The sequence below is a fragment of the Sminthopsis crassicaudata genome, chromosome 2 (assembly GCF_048593235.1).
Source record: "Sminthopsis crassicaudata isolate SCR6 chromosome 2, ASM4859323v1, whole genome shotgun sequence".
In the NCBI taxonomy this organism is placed as follows: domain Eukaryota; kingdom Metazoa; phylum Chordata; class Mammalia; order Dasyuromorphia; family Dasyuridae; genus Sminthopsis; species Sminthopsis crassicaudata.
In genome coordinates, this window is record NC_133618.1 from 259,720,188 (window position 1) to 259,739,837 (window position 19,650).

The 19,650-nt window shown below is 34.9% G+C and overlaps 1 long non-coding RNA gene across 1 annotated transcript in view; it reads right to left on the reverse strand.

The window, feature by feature from the left end:
- Positions 1-19,650, reverse strand: part of LOC141555865 (uncharacterized) — a 38,131-nt gene that overhangs the window by 16,104 nt on the left and 2,377 nt on the right. Inside the window, exon 2 of the long non-coding RNA XR_012486364.1 lies at positions 15,709-15,859. This is a non-coding gene — a long non-coding RNA (uncharacterized LOC141555865). The remainder of the gene's footprint in view (positions 1-15,708; positions 15,860-19,650) is intronic.

A 19,650-nucleotide genomic window follows, 5' to 3' on the forward strand; every position in this document is an offset into this window, starting at 1 on the left:
AAGAGAAATGGGAAAAGGAAAGGGAAGCTTGGCAAGAGAGCCTGGAGAAGTCATCCCATGCATTCAAAGACAGAATGGATAAAGAAATCAAATCATTGAGAAACAAGACTAGTGAGCTGGAAAAGGTAAACAACTCCAAGGAAAACAGGATTAGAGAGCTGGAAAAAGAAATCAGCTCTCTAAAAAATAAAATGGATAAAATGGAAAAAAATTCCATAGAAGATAAAAACTCAATTGGACAATTAAAAAGAGATATAAAAAAAGTGAGTGAAGAAAATACATCATTGAAAATTAGACTGGAACAAGTAGAAATGAATGATTCAAGGAGAAACCAAGAGGGAGTCAAGCAAAACCAGAGAAATGAAACAATTGAAAAGACTGTCAAGTACCTTACCAGAAAGACAACAGACCTGGAAAACAGATCCAGGAGAGACAATTTGAGAATAATAGGACTCCCTGAAAAATGGGAGGAAAAAAAGAGCTTGGACACCATTTTCGAGGAAATTATCAAAGAGAACTGCCCAGACGTTTTGGAAACAGAGGGTAAAATAGACATTGAGAAAATTCATCAATCACCTACTGAAAGGGACCTTAAAATCAAAATGCCAAGAAATATAGTGGCCAAGTTCAAGAACCATCAGACAAAGGAAAAGATATTGGAAGCTGCTAGAAAAAAACAATTCAGATATGGAGGATCCACAATAAGGATAACACAGGATCTAGCAGCATCCACATTAAAAGAACGCAGGGCCTGGAACATGATATTCAGAAAGGCTAAGGAACTTGGTATGCAGCCAAGAATAACTTACCCAGCAAGAATGAGCATCGTTTTCCAGGGAAGAAGATGGACATTTAACGAAATAAATGAATTCCATCTATTTTTGATGAAAAAACCAGACCTACATAAGAGGTTTGATCTTCAAATACAGAACTCAAGAGACTTCTAAAGAAGGTAAAAAGAAATCTTGAGAACTATACTTCTGTCAAAAAAATATGTAAAGAACATATGTACAATTTGTCTTAGAAACTAGAGGTGGAAAGGAGATTATATCATAAAAAAGTATAAAGTGGTGGTACTACATCTCATGAAGAGGCAAAGGTAACCTATTATATCTGAGAGAAAGAAAGGAGGGAGATGAACATAGCGTGTATCAATAGACATATTCGATTTATGGTGAAACTTCTTCCACTTCATTGAAAAGTGAAAGGGAAGGAGTAAGCTAAGGGGAAGGGAATACAGAAATTGTGAGGAAAAGGGGTAAAATAAGGGGAGGATCTTTAAGGTGGGGGAGGGATCCTAAAAAGGGAGGGCTGTGAAAAGCAAGTGGTGTTTACCAGTTTAATACTGGATAGGAGGGTAAAAGGGAAGGAAAGGGGAAAAGCATAAGCAGGGGTTAATAGGATGGCAAGCAATATAGAATTAGTCCTTCTAAACATAAATGTGAATGGGGCAAACTGCCTCATAAAGAGGAAGCAGTTAGCAGACTGGATTAAAAGTCAGAATCCTACTATATGTTGTTTACAGGAAACACACCTGAAACAGGATGAGACATTCAAACTAAAAGTAAAAGGGTGGAGCAGAATCTATTATGCTTCAGGCAAAACCAAAAAAGCAGGAGTAGCCATCCTCATCTCAGATCAAGCAAAAACAAAAATTGATCTAATTAAAAGAGATAAGGAAGGGCATTATATCCTGCTAAAGGGAAGCATCAATAGTGAAGCAGTATCAATATTAAACATGTATGCACCAAGTGGTGCAGCATCTAAATTCTTAAAAGAGAAATTAAGAGAGCTGCAAGAGGAAATAGATAGCAAAACTATAATAGTGGGAGATCTCAACCTTGCACTATCAGAATTAGATAAATCAAACCACAAAATAAATAAGAAAGAAGTCAAAGAGGTAAATAGAATACTAGAAAAGTTTGATATGATAGATCTTTGGCGAAAGCTAAATGGAGACAGAAAGGAATATACTTTCTTCTCAGCAGTTCATGGAACCTATACAAAAATTGATCATATACTAGGGCATAAAAACCTCAAAATCAAATGCAGTAAGGCAGAAATAGTAAATTCATCCTTTTCAGACCATAATGCAATCAAAATAACATTTAATAAAAAGCCAGGGGAAAATAGACCAAAAAATAATTGGAAACTAAATAATCTTATACTAAAGAATGATTGGGTAAAACAGCAAATCATAGACATAATTAATAACTTCACCCAAGAAAATGACAATAATGAGACATCATACCAAAATGTGTGGGATACAGCCAAAGCAGTAATTAGGGGAAGTTTTATATCTCTACAGGCCTACTTGCATAAAATAGAGAAAGAGAGGGCCAACGAATTGGGTTTACAACTAAAATTGCTAGAAAAGGAACAAATTAAAAACCCCCAGACAAACACAAAACTTGAAATTCAAAAAATAAAAGGTGAGATTAATAAAATTGAAAGTAAAAAAACTATTGAATTAATTAATAAAACTAAGAGTTGGTTTTATGAAAAAACCAACAAAATAGACAAACCCTTAGTAAACCTGATTAAAAAAAGGAAATAGAAAAAGCAAATTGATAGTCTTGAAAATGAAAAGGGTGAATTCACCACTAATGAAGAGGAAATTAGAACAATAGTTAGGAGCTACTTCGCTCAACTTTATGCCGATAAATTCGATAACTTAAATGAAATGGAAGAATACCTTCAAAAATATAGCTTGCCCAGATTAACAGAGGAAGAAGTAAGTAGTCTAAATAGTCCCATCTCAGAAAAAGAAATAGACCAAGCTATTAACCAACTTCCTAAGAAAAAGTCCCCAGGACCAGATGGATTTACAGGTGAATTCTACCAAACATTTAAAGAACAACTAACTCCAATGCTATGTAAACTATTTGAAAAAATAGGGATTGAAGGAGTCCTACCAAATTCCTTCTATGACACAGACATGGTACTGATACCTAAACCAGGTAGATCGAAAACTGAGAAAGAAAACTATAGACCAATTTCCTTAATGAATATTGATGCTAAAATCTTAAATAAGATATTAGCAAATAGACTTCAGAAAATCATCCCCAGGATAATACACTATGACCAAGTGGGATTTATACCAGGAATGCAGGGCTGGTTTAATATTAGGAAAACTATTAGTATAATTGACCATATTAATAATCAAATTAATAAAAACCATATGATCATCTCAATAGATGCAGAAAAGGCATTTGATAAAATCCAACATCCATTTCTACTAAAAACGCTTGAGAGTATAGGAATAAATGGACTATTCCTTAAAATAATAAGGAGCATATATTTAAAACCTTCAGTAAACATCATATGTAATGGTGATAAACTAGAACCTTTCCCTGTAAGATCAGGAGTGAAACAAGGTTGCCCACTATCACCATTACTATTCAATATAGTACTAGAAACTCTAGCCCTGGCAATAAGAACCGAGAAAGAGATCCAAGGAATTAGAGTAAGAAATGAAGAAATCAAATTGTCACTTTTCGCAGATGACATGATGGTATACTTAGAGAACCCCAAAGACTCTGCTAAAAAGCTATTAGAAATAATTCAGAATTTTAGCAAAGTCGCAGGATACAAAATAAATCCACATAAATCCTCAGGATTTTTATATATTACCAACACAATCCAACAGCAAGAGATACAAAGAGAAATTCCATTCAAAATAACAGTCGATAGTATCAAATATTTGGGAATATATCTACCAAAGGAGAGTCAGGAATTATATGAGCAAAATTACAAAACACTTGCCACAAAAATAAAGTCAGATTTAAATAATTGGAAAGACATTCAATGTTCTTGGATAGGCCGAGCGAATATAATAAAGATGACAATACTCCCCAAACTAATCTATTTATTTAGTGCTATACCAATCAGACTCCCAAGAAACTATTTTAATGACCTAGAAAAAATAACAACAAAATTCATATGGAAGAATAAAAGGTCGAGAATTGCAAGGGAACTAATGAAAAAAAAGTCAGAGGAAGGTGGTCTAAGTGTACCTGATTTAAAGCTATATTATAAAGCAACAGTCACCAAAACCATTTGGTATTGGCTAAGAAATAAACTAGTTGATCAGTGGCATAGGTTAGGTTCACAGGACAAGATAGTGAATAAAAATAGCAATCTAGTGTTTGACAAACCCAAAGATCCCAAATTTTGGGATAAGAATTCATTATTTGACAAAAACTGCTGGGAAAACTGGAAATTAGTATGGCAGAAACTAGGCATGGACCCACATTTAACACCACATACTAAGATTAGATCAAAATGGGTCCAAGATTTAGGCATAAAGAATGAAATCATAAATAAATTGGAGGAACATGGGATGGTTTACCTCTCAGACTTGTGGAGGAGGAAGGAGTTTGTGTCCAAGGGAGAACTAGAGACCATTATTGATCACAAAATAGAACATTTTGATTACACCAAATTAAAAAGTTTCTGCACAAACAAAACTAATGCAAACAAGATTAGAAGGGAAGTAACAAATTGGGAAAAAACTTTTACAGTTAAAGGTTCTGATAAAGGCCTCATCTCCAAAATATACAGAGAATTGACTTTAATTTATAAGAAATCAAGCCATTCTCCAATTGATAAATGGTCAAAGGATATGAACAGACAATTTTCAGATGATGAAATTAAAACTATTTCCACTCATATGAAAGAGTGTTCCAAATCACTATTGATCAGAGAAATGCAAATTAAGACAACTCTGAGGTATCATTACACACCTGTCAGATTGGCTAAGATGACAGGAACAAATAACGATGAATGTTGGAGGGGCTGTGGGAAAACTGGGACACTGATGCATTGTTGGTGGAGTTGTGAAAGAATCCAATCATTCTGGAGAGCAATCTGGAATTATGCCCAAAAGGTTATCAAAATGTACATACCCTTTGACCCAGCCATACTAATACTGGGCTTATACCCCAAGGAAGTACTAGAGAAGGGAAAGGGTCCTGTATGTGCCAAAATGTTTGTGGCAGCCCTTTTCATAGTGGCTAGAAGCTGGAAGATGAATGGATGTCCATCAATTGGAGAATGGTTGGGTAAACTATGGTATATGAATGTTATGGAATATTATTGTTCTATAAGAAATGACCAACAGGAGAAATACAGAGAGGCTTGGAGAGACTTACATCAACTGATGCTGAGTGAAACGAGCAGAACCAGAAGATCATTATACACTTCAACAATGATACTGTACGAGGATGTATGCTGATGGAAGTGGATTTCTTCAACATAGAGAAGAACTAATCCAATTCCAATTGATTAATGATGGACAGAACCAACTACATCCAGAAAAGGAACACTGGGAAATGAATGTAAACTGTTATTTTTACCTTCTGAATCCAATTCTTCCTGTGCAACAAAAAATTTGGTTCTACACACATATATTGTATCTAAATTATACTGTAATATATTTAACATATATAAGACTGCTTGCCATCTGGGGGAGGGGGTTGGGGGAGGAAGGGAAAAAATCTGAATAGAAGTAAGTGCAAGGGATAATGTTGTAAAAAATTACCCATGCATATGTACTGTCAAAAAATGTTATAATTATAAAATAAAATAAAAAATAAAAAATAAATAATAGCTTTTTATTTTCAAAATATATGCAAAGATTTTTCAACATTCACCCTTGTAATACCTTGGGTTCCAAATTTTCTCCCTCTTTGCCTTTACTTCTCCCCTGGACAGCAAGTAATCCAATATATGTTAAATATGCACAATTCTTCTATACATATTTCTATAATTATCATGCTGCACAAGAAAAATCAGACCAAAAAGGAAAAAAAGTGAGAAAGAAAACAAGAAGTAAGCAAACAACAAAAAAAAGGTGAAAATGCTATGTTGTGGGGGCAGCTAGGTGGTGCAGTGGATAGAGCACCAGCCTTAAATTCAGGAGGACCAGAGTTCAAATCTGGTCTCAGACACTTAACACTTCCTAGCTGTGTGACCCTGGACAAGTCACTTAACTCCAGCCTCAGAAAAAAAAGAAAAAAAAAAAGAAAATGCTATGTTGTGATCCACATTCAGTCCCCACAGTCCTCTTTCTGGGTGTAAATGGCTCTCTCCATCAAAAGTCTATTGGAATTGGCCTGATTCACCTCATTTTGAAAAGAGCTATGTCCATCATAATTGATTGTTGAATAATTTTGTAACTGCTGTGTACAATGTTCTCTTGGTTCTACTCACTTCATTCAGCATCAATTCATATAAGTCTCTCCAGGCCTTTCTGAAATCATCCTCCTAATTGTTTTTTTAACTGAACAATAATACTCCACTACATTCATTTACTGTAACTTATTCAGCCATTTCCCAACTGATGGGCACCCACTCAGTAGAAAACCACTATCAATATTATTGATGTTCTATTGTATTTTATTTGTTTTGTTAAATATTTCCCAATTACATTTTCATTTGATCTGGGCTCAGAGATCTCTGCCATAGAGCATTTAGAACACATTTCAGTCCAACTTTATATAGAATTTTAAATAGAACAAATATTAACTAAATTTACAGTCATTCCCCAATAAATAGTCATCCCTTTAGTTTCTAATTTTTTTTCTCCTATAAAAAGAGCTCCACATATATTTTTGTAGTAATGATTTCTTAATTCCTTCTTTTATTTCTTTGGGGTTACTGGCTATAATGGTGGTATAGATGAACAAATGATATGTATAATTTAGTGGTATTCTCTATATAGTTACAAATTGTTTTCCAGAATAGCTAACATTTGATAGCTCTACCAAAAGCAGGTTAGAATGAGAGGATCCAAATCAATTCCAATTGATCTGTAATGAACAGAACCAGCTACACCCAGAGAAAGAACACTGGGAAATGAGTATGGACCACAATATAACATTGTCACTCTTTCTATTATTGTTTGCTTGCATTTTTGTTTTTTCTTCTGAGGTTATTTTTACCTTCTTTCTAAATCTGATCTTTCTTGTGCAACAAGATACCTGTATAAATATGTATACATATATTATATTTAACATATACTTTAACATATTTAACATATATGGGACTACCTGTCATCTAGGGAAGGGGATGGAGGGAAGGAGAGGAAAAGATGAAACAGAAGTTTTTGCAAGGGTCAATGTTGAAAAATTACCCATACATATGTTTTGAATATAAAAAGCTATAATAAAAAAAATAAAATAAAAAAACAGTTTAGTATGCCTGTTTTCTATAACTCCTCCAACTGTTGCCATTTTTCTTTTTATCTTTCATAAGGGATCATAGAAAGGTAGCAGCATGGTAGAGAGTAGGTGAGAGGAGGCAGAGAAGGGGAAAGAAACCTTCATGGAGGAAAAAGAAGAAATCTTTTCTCATATTTATTTGCTGACAAAAGTAGTCTAGGGTCCAAGAGAACAATGATGATTTCTATAAGGCTGGTGCTTTGAGCCTCTGTTGCACTGCTGCTCAGTTCCATCTTTACCAGTTTGGTGGTAATTTCAATTTTCTATAGTGTTTAAAATGTATTTATGAGAAAAGGGAAATGAACAGTAGAGCCAAGAAAAGTAGAATATTCCCTAACCTCTTCTATGTGAATGCTTATATATATATATATATATATATGTATACACACACACACACACACACACACACACACACACACACACACACACACACACACATAGAAAGAGAGAGAAAGAGTAGTGAAATATAGAACCTAGGAACAGACATATGTAAGTACTCAATAATTGGTATACTTCATAGTTCACAAAAAATAATGATTAAAAGGACCAATAATAAACTCTATCAGAAAGTTCAGAAACTAGATTATTTAGCTGAGAAGCTTAAAAATGTAGTTCCAAGTACAAGAGGTACCATGAGTTGGAAAAGAGACAAAAAGAACATTTTAAGATTAAGAACTGGGACATTAAGAAAAACTGTGGATTCCTTCTCTGGAGCTTTAAAAAAAAAAAAAAAAAAAAACTATTTTATTTCTATCTCTTGTTTTTATATTCTCTATATTTCCAATATAATTTCCTTCCTCTTCCCCAAATCATATTTTATAGAACAGAAGAAGGAAGTTAAATAAAAATAATAAAAAATTTGACATTTTATGTAGTATTTCATCAGTCCCATCTCTATAAGGAAGGGAGGTTTCTGGAAACTCATTAAGAAATGATACAATTACTAACATAGAATACTTTTAAAAAAATTTTTATTTTAAAAACATATGCATAGATAATTTTCAACAATCACCTTTACAAAACCTTGTGTTCCAAATTTTTTTCTCCGTCTTCCCCTCAATCTTTTCCCTAGATGGCAAGTAATCCAACATAAATTAAACATGTGCAATTCTTGTTTCAATCTGTTGTTACCTTTGTTACCTTTTATCATGCTGGCTAAGAAAAATAAGATCAAAAAGGAAAAAAAAATGAGGAAGAAAACAAAATGTAAGCAAATAACAACAGCAAAATATGAAACTAGTATGTTGTGATCCACAGTCTGGGTACAGATACCTCTCTTCATCACAAGACAATTAGAACTGGCCTGAATCACCTAAGTATTGAAAAGAGCCTAGTCCATCAGAATTGATCAACATATAATCACTCTGTTGCTACAAACACAGGATACTTAAACATAATCTAACCTATAGTAGGAGGGCTAGCCTTTATAAACATTCAGGGTCCTTTCTAGTTTATTGATACTGTGATTAAATAGAAGAAATAATTTCAGGGGCACAAATTGTGTATTTTATTTCCACAACAGTTTCACAGGTCATAGAAAAAATTAATTAGTAATCAATCTATATAAAGTCATATAGAAGCGATGTTTACAAATCTATATGCCATTCCTTCTAAATTAAGGGACTCCTAGATAGAAATTAGGGGATATAATGTGACAAGAAGAGGAAAGATTGTATTTCAGAGAACCTCAGGCTGCTGGGTTGATCAATCTTAGCTTTGTCTCTAAGCAAGATTTTTTCTTCTCAAGGACAAAGAGTTTATTAGTAAGAATCCTCTTTGCTTCTGTCTAGTTTGGGGGCAGAGGTGGAGAGAAGGTAAGAAGAATGAAAAGATTATGTTCATGGTGGCAATTCAGAGGCAGCCTTGAAGAAAGTCATATAGGATCCTGGTCTAGAACTTGTTATGTGCCTCTGCCCAATTTTGACCATTTTTTCTCTTCTTAAGAAATTAGTAATCTACCTTGATTTGTGCCATTGTCATCTTACCTATATACTTAGCCAGAGACCAGATTTCCTAGATGACTTTCTGATCTTTCTCTTTGATTTACACTTATTCAAAAGAAATCTTAGTCACTCCTTCGTCTTATACTTCAAATTCAGCAATATCAATGAAGACCAGCCTAGAGTCTTGCGAGTGAAGAAATATCTCCTTGATGGACAAAGAAAGGTAAATGAGACTGGGTTCTATCTCCACCAAAATTTCTTTCATGTTCTGGATATTGCAAACTAACTCTGTTAGCTCTTGGACTAGACATTCTAGCTGAGACATTAGTTTGGGAGGCAAAATGAGAGGAAATATTTTAATCTTTGACTCTCCTTTGCCTCAAGATAGGTTATAAAACCTGTTTGGAAAAGACCAGAAGTCATCTAGTCCACCCTTTTAACCACTGCATAAACCCCTTCTATATTATTCTGCCATAAAGTCATCTAATTTCTCTTTAAAGATTTCTTGTAATTGAGAATTCCATACTTTTTGAAACATACTTTCATTTTCTGGATGGTTCTTATCATGAGAAAAGTTCTTTTATATTGATCTAAATTTGCCTCTCCATAACTTACCAATTGTTCCAGTATCTGCATTCTGGAGCAGTGTAGAAAAAGTCTATTTCCACTTCAAATAATAACTTTTCAGATATTTGAAGATAGTTATCAAGTCCCCATTAAGTTTTCTTTGACAAGCTTTTTGTTGTTAAGTCATTTTTTTTCAGTCATGCTCAATTCTCTGTGACCCCATTTGGGATTTTCTTGAAAGAGATACTAGAAAATGTTTTGCCATTTTCTTCTCCAACTTATTTTACAGATGAGGCCAACAGTTTAAGTGACTTGTTTAGGATCACATGAATAATAAGTATCTGATGTTAAGATTTAAACTCTTAAAAATGAGTCTTCCTGAACATAGGATAGTTTACCTCTCAGACCTATGGAGGAAGAAGGAATTTGTGACCAAAGAAGAACTAGAGATCATTACTGATTACAAAATAAACAATTTTTATTATATCAAGTTAAAAAGCTTTTGTACAAACAAAACTAATGCAGACAAGATTAGAAGGGAAGCAATAAATTCGGAAAACATTTTTACAGTTAAAGGTTCTGATAAAGGCCTCATTTTCAAAATATATAGAGAATTGACTCAAATATATAAGAAATCAAGTCATTCTCCAGTTGATAAATGGTCAAACCGACAATTTTAAAATGAAGAAATTGAAACTATTTCTAGTCATATGAAAAAGTGTTCCAAATCATTTTTGAGCAGAGAAATGCCTACCTGCCATATAGGGGAGGGGGTGGAGGGAAGGAGGGGAAAAGTTGGAACAGAAGTTTTTGCAAGGGTCAATGTTGAAAAATTACCCATGCATATGTTTTGTCAATAAAAAGCTATAATAAAAAAAGACATAATTATCACATAGAAAAAAATGAGTCTTCCTGATTCTAAGTCCAGTGCTTTATCTCTGAGTCAAATACCTCCAATTTCTTTGCCTATTTCCAGAGCCCTAACTATCACAGTCACTATTTATCCTGGACATATTTCAGTTTATTAATGTCTTTCCTGCTTAACAAATGGTAGCCAAAGCTAAACACAATACTCAGGAGGAATGTATTCTTTTATTAATTCATAATAAAGTCTGCAAATGAAAGTTGTCTATAACACCTAGGATCAAGACAGAGTTTTTCCCTCTTTCTGTCTCCCCTGTCTCATTTTTTTTTTTTTTTTTTTTTGAGGCTGGGGTTAAGTGACTTGCCCAGGGTCACACAGCTAGGAAGTATTAAGTGTCTGAGACCAGATTTGAACTCTGGTGCTCCTGAATTCAAGGATGGTGCTCTATCCACTGCACCACCTAGCTGCCCCTCCCCCATCTCATTCTTATGGTCCCAATTGTCAGAGTTTATAGTCACAAAAATTAGTTTATTCTAAACCTTAGGGAATGGTCAATCTCCAGGAAGAAAGACAATTCTGCCTAAGTGTGCTGATTATGGCATAGCCATTTTCCTAGCTCATATTCTCAGATGGAATAGCTTTTCCCCACAGGTAAGGTTAAGCTTTACCTGAGAATTGATTGTATAGTCCATCTGCAGCACATCGTATTTCCGAGGGACTTTTTCAAAGCTGCCACAATCTTCCCAACTATTCTTTGTTTTGATAAAAAAAAAATCTATATTGTTTTCAAAGGAGAAGGGGAAAAAAATCCAAGGGATGAAACTAAAAGTACATTTGCAGCAGTACTTTTGCCTCTTCACAAAGGATTTTTTCAAAATGTCACACACTGCATAGAATTCTCTTATATTACCTTCCCCTAAAACCTGTACTCATAAGGATTCTGAAAGAACAGAAAAGGTCTGAAAAAATAGACAATTTAGAGGGAAAAACAGGATCATGGGTGTTCCTGAAGTTTGGAAATATTTGCCTCATTCTACACTGTTAGGTCACTGCCATCTGCTCAGAGGCATACTTTATCATCTTCTGAAGTCATTATTAGTGATGGCATTGATTAGAGTTCTGAAGTCTTTCAAAAATGTTTCCCTTTATAGGGCTGTGATTACTAAATAAATTTCCCCCTGGTTCTACTTATTTCACTCTCTATCAGTTCATAAAATCTTCCCATGTTTCTCTGAATCCCTCATATCCATTACTTTGTACATTACATTACAAGCTAATCTGTTTGCATATTATGATGGGACCATTATTTGCTAGTGTGTGGAGTAAGGTATGGTGAAGAACTTACAGATTAAGCACATATTGATCAGAGACTGCTAGCTAATGTAAAATCAGGCCTATAGGCCCCAGTCATGTGAAGGCCTAGGCTGCATTCCTTTGCCCAAATAGGGATTAACCTATACATGGCAGAAGAAGCTATAAATCACATTGCCAGCTGCATTCCACTGACCAAATATGACCAATCACAACCTATGGAGGGTGGGATTTTGGAGGTTCTTTGTCTGAAATGTATAAAAGTCATGAGCATCTTCAAGGGAGTGGCTCTCTCCTGCTGTGAATCTGGCTCACAGACCAGGATGGGGTCCGCTTCTTGAGATTCTAATACATAATTCTGCTTTTCTATGAGTGATCTCTGAGTAGTCATTTTTGGATAGGATTTTCAATCCCTCACACTAGGAATCTCTTCTCTCTGCCCTGCTCCCTTCTTCACACAGAATAGGCTATATTTTCCTCCCAAAGGTGACAAAACACAGCTTTAATTGGCCCAGAGGGAGGCACCTCTAAGACATACCTCCCTCAAAGGCAGCTTCCCACTTGCCTCAGACTTTATTGACATAGTTCCCTGGTTATCTAAAGTCATAAAAAGGCCTACATATGTTGGGTTAATTAGTGCCCTTTGGACTTGTTGTTGCCAAAATCATAGGAAATGTTTCCATATGAAAATAAAAGTGTTGAGAGGAAAGGAGGTTGTTCCTTAACTAAATGCTATAGTATCCTTATTGAATATCTTTGGGTGTTCTGTGTTAAGACTAAGTAAACCTTATTTTGTTAATTGCTCAGTGACATATGAGTGTCTTATCTCCCTCACGTAGAATTTGAACAAACAGCATAACAATGTCAGGTCCATACCTAATGCATTCAATTTGTGCAGCTCATCTTATTCCCCTGTTCCCTCTCTCCCTTTCCTTCTATACAACTCTTAAAGCCACTCATTTTCATAGTTCCCAATTCAATCTAATATCTAAAGATCCTTTCCCCTAGGGAAAAAAAAAAAAAAAGAATAATTTTATTTGTTTTTCAGTAAAAAGAAACAGTTTTCTTTCTCTCTTCTCCAATCCTAGACATACACAGAGCTACTATTAATTTGTTCTAAAGATTTGTTCTTTGGCCAGATATCTGTAGCAATCAGATAGATCAGCTGAGATATGAGCACTGTTAGAAGTAGACAAAAATCAAGGACATTTGACCCTTCAAGTCAGAGGGAGAGGTAGATGTACTTGTGGGGAAGAACAGAACAATTTAATTAATAACCTTAGGAGGGGAAAAAACACTGTGGCTTGAAAAACTGAACCCTTTGATGGGATATTAGGTCTATAACATTACAGATTGAACTTTATCTATAGCAAAGGATACAATTTCCTGTATTTTATAAGTCGGCTACATACTTTCTTAGATTATACACATAATCTATTTCCTTGTCTTCACTTTCTTAACTCCCACATTATAAAATTACACATTTTTTAAGCTGGAAAGGATTTTGCAGATCACATAATCCAAAGCCCAGATAAAGAACAGAGAGGAGAAAAAAAATCTTTCAGGTGTTCAGGAAAAGAGGAAGGAAAGAATAGAGGCTACAGTAAGAATTTTGCAATTGAAAAAAAAATACTGTACTTGTTTGACTTTGCTAGAAAGGACATTTATATTTTCTTCTCATTAACAAAGAAAACTTTGACACACAGAAAGAAACTGAGAAGAGAAAGCTAAACTTAGGGATCACTGAATAAAGTGATAGACCTCTGGACCTGGACTGGACTTAGAGAAGATTGACTTTGAAACCTATTTGAGACCCTTACTGGCTGTGTGACCCTGGGCAAATCGACTCAGTCTTCTCATCTGTAAAATGAAGGTATTAGTACCCATGTCAGGAAGTTCTTGTGAAGACCAAATGAAATAATATATGCTATTTTGCAAACCTTAAAGCACTTTGTGTAAGTTAATGTAAGGAATTATGTTGGAAATGTTTATTTAATCTGCTCCCCAATATGAATCTGCTAAAGTTTTGATAGGGTCAATATAAAGTGAGCGGAACAGGTAAATATTCGATTCTTCTACTAGGCTTGGCTAGTCATAGTTAGTATCTATTTGTAAAGAATCCTGGATTTAGGAAGCTATGAACACAGACTACAAAGTAACAGATATGAGCTATAATAGTATCCAGCTTTTTAGTACAAGAGGTCCCAAAAGCTTAAAATTGCAATGATTTGGGGGATATCTTATGTTATGGTTTGTTTGCAAAGTACTAATCCCTATCTTAATTAATCTCTCAATGATCCCTCTCAATTATCAGCACAGTGTATAGAAATACACACATGCACATACATATTTTATACATGCAGAGATACATGATAAACATATACACATGTGTATACAGGTATACATTATATGCATTTGTGTATATCTATGATATGTATATAACTGTATGTATTAATATAGACATAGCTATATATTACTGTATTGTTACAGATATGGATATACCTCTTTTACAGATTAGAAATATGGGGGTCAGAGTCGTTAAGCAATTTGTCCATAGCCAAATGTCAAAGGCAATATTGGAGCCCAGGCCTTTCCAGATTCTTACTCTAGAGTCCAACTCTATTATCCTGCCTCTTAGTTAACCTGGGCAGACTGTTAACCTTGGATCCTGTTGCTGCAGAGGGCTACTTATGGTACAAACAAGCTTAAATTCTGAAATATAACACAAGTGGCCTCAACTAACATCTCATCTCAATCTACAGATCTTAAAATAGACATCTCTAATTCCCACCCTATGTCAAGTTTCTATTTTTTTTCAGTGAATAGAGTATTGGGCCTGGAATCAGGAAGACCTGAATATGGGTTCAGTTTGTTAGCTGTGTGACCCCTGGGCAAGTTCCCTTAAGTGCTGTTTGCCTCAGTTCCCTCATCTGTAAAAATGAGGATGATAATAGCACCTACTTCCAGGTTTGTTATGAGAACAAAGTAAGATAATTGAGCCTCAGGGAATTATGTAAGTGCTAGTTATTTTATTATTAGCTGAATAGATTTGGCAAGTTGGTACCTTTGTCACTAAGATTTTGCAATTTGTTCTGCCCACAGAGATAACAAGTATATTCTTAAATCTAAGAAAAATTTGTTGTTACCTTTGAAATTTTCTTTCTCTCTTTAGGAGGCCTTCCTTCTTAGCACATAATTTTCTTTGGCTCCTTTCCAATTGCCTTTCCTATCTCAGATGGTTTTAGGAGAGATGAAGACAAGCTCCTTCTTGTGCTTCAAAGAGAACACCAGATGTACCTTTTTGCTTAGACCAGTCCTGAAGCTGTCATGTTTTCAACCTTGGGAAATCCAAATGGGCACTTGCTAAATCTCACTATGATGCCAAATTGCCAACTGGCATTTGCTACCAACCTTTGTATATTTATCTCTTATTCTAGGTACACGTTGGATCTTTTCTCTTAAAAAAAAAGTGTAAGATCATCACAGTCACTGAAAAGAAATGGGCATTGTTTTAACTAGTGGAGGAATCAGGGACAAATTTCAAGGTCAGGCCATGCCCTTTCACAGCCATCTTGGTCTTTGCTGAACAATCTTGTCTTGATAGCTAGGTCTAAATGAGCCTCAGGTTTAAGGAAGTAAGATCACTGATAGGGATGGTTAGTCTGAAATGCCTTCCAAAGATGTTGCACTGACTCTGAAAAAATGGGCACATCAGGCTGCCTCAAAATGGCAAAAGATAACCTAACAGAGCTGGAGAACTCACATAAGCCTATGGTGAGCTTTCCTATGTATAGATTACCTTGGTGGTCTTTGATCAGCATCTTTCTCAGCACCTTCTCCTGTCACAGGTCCTCCAGTCATCCCATATTCGAAGAAGACTCTTTGAGCTTTCCCAGAAGAGCTTTCCATAAATAATTCACTGATTGTGTGGCTTTCACAGCCTTAATCAGCTTCCATTAGCCGTGGCAGTTTAAGGAAAAAGAAAGATAGTTACAACAGAAACAAAAGGCAGGATGAAGGAGATATAAAATATCACCTTCTGGAAAATGAAACTATTTCTAATCATATGAAAAGATGCTCCTTAAGACAACTCTGAGATACCACTACACATCTGTCAGATTGGCTAGAATGACAGGGAAAAGTGATGCAGAATGTTGGAGGGGATGTAGGAAAACAGGGACACTGATACATTGTTTGGTGGAGGTGTGAATAGAATACATCCAGCCATTCTGGAGAGCAATTTGGAACTATGCTCAAAAAGTTATCAAACTGTGCATACCCTTTGACCCAGCAGTGTCGCTACTGGGTTTGTATCCCAAAAAGATCTTAAAGAAGGGAAAAGAATCCACATGTGCAAAAATGTTTGTGACAGCCTTCTTTGTGGTGGCCAGAAAATGGAAACTAAGTGGATGCCCATCAATTGGAAATTGGCTGAATAAATTGTGGTATATTGAATGAGAATGAGGTGAGATCTCTCAAGACAGTTGCGAAAATCGAGTAAGGCTTCATCTACTTCAGAGTTCGAATAGGCCTGAAGGACTCTGAAGTTCAAGCAAAGGACATTGCCTTCCCTTCCTATGATATCATCTCCCTATTTCATCCAAATATGGGCAACTATGTACTTATTGGTCAAGTTCAATTTCATGAGTAGATCTCGAGTTTAGAATGTAAGACTCTCAGCCAATGAGGATGAGAGTCAGTGGTGGGAGGGGGCGTTTTGCGTTAGGGATTAAAAGTGCTGTCCTGCCCACAGGAGATGCTTCCTCTCTTCGATGTCTACTAGAGGAGTGGGACGCCCGATTCTTGCGAGGACGTATAATAAACTTTGCTTTTCTTTAGAGCTCTCTCCAACTTTTTTTATTAAATGGTGACCCCTCACCATTTCTGTACCACACAATACGAATATTATGGAACATTATTGTTCTGTAAGAAATGACCAATAGGATGATTTCAGAAAGGCCTGGAGAGACTTATATGAACTGATGCTGAGTGAAATGAGGGGACCAGGAGATCATTATATACTTCAACAACAATACTATATGATGATCAATTCTGATGGATGTGGCCATTTTCAACAATGAGATGAACCAAATCAGTTCCAGTAGAGCAATAATGAATTGAACCAGCTATACCCAGGGAAAGAACTCTGGGAGATGACTATGAATCATTACATAGAATTCCCAATCCCTCTATTTTTGTCTGCCTGCATTTTGGATTTCCTTCACAGGCTAACTGTACTATTTCAAAGTCCGATACATATATTGTATTTAATGCTATATATATATATATATATATATATATATATATATATATATATATATATACATATTGTATTTAATTTATACTCTAACATATTTAACATGTATTGATCAACCTGCCATGGTGGGGTAGAAGAAGGGGAAAAATTGGAACAAAAGGTTCGGCAATTGTCAATGTTGTAAAAATTACCCATGCATATATCTGATAAATAAAAACTATTAAAATAAATTTTAAAAAAATATCGCCTTCTGAAAAGGTGACATTTTTCACAAAGGGTTGGTTAGACAGGACAAAGAAACTATCATTTCAATATATGTTACCAACTATTCCCAATGTTCTTGATATCATTATTGTCTCTTCTTTAATCAATAATACTGGAAAAGCTAATGGCTACAAGTCACTTAAGAACTAGTGAATGAACTTGAGCCGGGGAATGTGAGCTCCTCACCTGCTATTGTTTTTTTGTGAACATTGGTCTTTGCTCTCTTCAATTTCCTCTAAGAACTGAGACTTGTTTTTCACAATGTTCCCCATGCTCCTTGAGATGAATCATTCCCTATCCTGATGCAATGAATAGTTTTTCTCTGTAGTGTTTCTTTGTTTACCTCCTCATTCTCTTCTGTTTACATTTCCTGATAAGTCTCATCACTTATAGCTCTCTTCCTTTACTATATCCACAAGAATGTCAAATTGGTCACTTCCTGGATACATCCATCCCATGATGAATCTCAGACATTTCCTATTAATCTGATAACTGCATATAACTTAAGGCCAAAAGTCTTCTTTCTATTCTGTGCTGGCATCCACTTTTGCAATTAGTAGAATGTTGTCCACTTCTAGAGTATAATGTGTCTTTGTGAAACATTATACCCATCTTCAACTTACTGCTTTCTGTTAGAGCTGCCTTCAGTCAGGCAACTTTCAGTGGTATGTAGAATCCAGTCATCATTCTTATACCCTGCTACTTACCAAAAATAACCTACACTCTTAACAACTTAAAAAGCAGTATTTTGTAGGAACTAAATTGAAATGAAAAAATTCTGAATAATCTACCTCTACTCTAAAGTATACGTTTTAAAGGAAATTATAAGTTGTACAAGATTTATTGGGACTTTCCAATCTGAGTCAATAAGTACTTTTGAACATTGCTAATGTAGAAATTTGTTTTATTTGGCTATGTATATTTGTTATAAGGGCTTTTTAACTGTTGGGTTATGGGAAGCAGAGGAAAAAGAAAAATAAATGCATGTTAATCTGAAAAATTAAATTGTGAAAAAATTTAAATTAATAAGTATTTATTAAATGTTTATTCTTTGAAAGCAACATAACTCCTAATAATCCTAGAATCCAATGCAAAGTTCTTAAGAGGAAGATTTGTCCCCAGATTTATCCCTTTTGGTTTCTAGTTTATGAAGAAAACCCAATAAAACTTTTTTTAAATAATGGTATCAAGGAATAAAGACAATATTCATATTATAAGTTGTTTGTATTATGGCTAAAGACATAAATCATGCTGATAAAGAATATGATTTGTACAGAATTTAAATATCTCTATGGATGAGAAAATAATAGGCTTATGATATCTGTCCCCCAATGGATACCTCTTGATAACAGACAGATACTTATAGAGAAGCCTTGGTCTTTCACGGCAATAGCAATCCTCTTATTGGTCCTTGTACGGACTTCTCTATATTCCATTACTCCATTCTCTATATTCTACACTCCATTCTCCATATGCCATTACTCCATTCTCCACCACTTTCTTCAGGTTCACTTAATAAACATCCCCTGAATTTAAACCAATCTGATTCAATCATCTTCACCTATAAGAGAGATTAAGTCCCAGGATAAAAATCAGTCCAACAAGACTGGCATCAGTGTTGGCTGTGGGGTGGGGCAGAGAAATAGGAGAGAGAGAAAAGATAACTAATTCCCTAATGTAGGCATGCAGAAAATCTTGATGGGAGAAAGAACTAAGTATATCCTGATATAATAAAAGCGGAGCATTTTCTTCATGAATCTTACCAGTACAGTTTAGAGAACTGGTTGGTACATAACATTCCTGAGATGAAACATAAACAATGCTAACAAGACATTTAAAGTAATATACAGAAGAAAACAAAAAGAACTCCAGAAGAGGGTCTAAACAAATGGCAATTTTATATTACTGTACTATCTCATTTATATAAAAAGAGAAACAAAAATCATACTTGCATATATAGGCAGTCTTGCTTTACATAAATGGACTATCCTGTGAAACTTTATGTGAAACAATTTTTATGTATTAGGGTTAGTATCAGAAATGGAGGGTTAGGGTTAGTGTTGGAGTTGGTTACAGTTGGCATTAGAGTTAGAGATGGAGATGAATTTAACATTAAAAGTCAGAGGCTAAGAGTTTAGTTTATATAACAAAAGCATATGCTAAATAATACCTTTACATTAGTCATAAAATGTGGCAAAATGCAGACATTAAATACTGTAC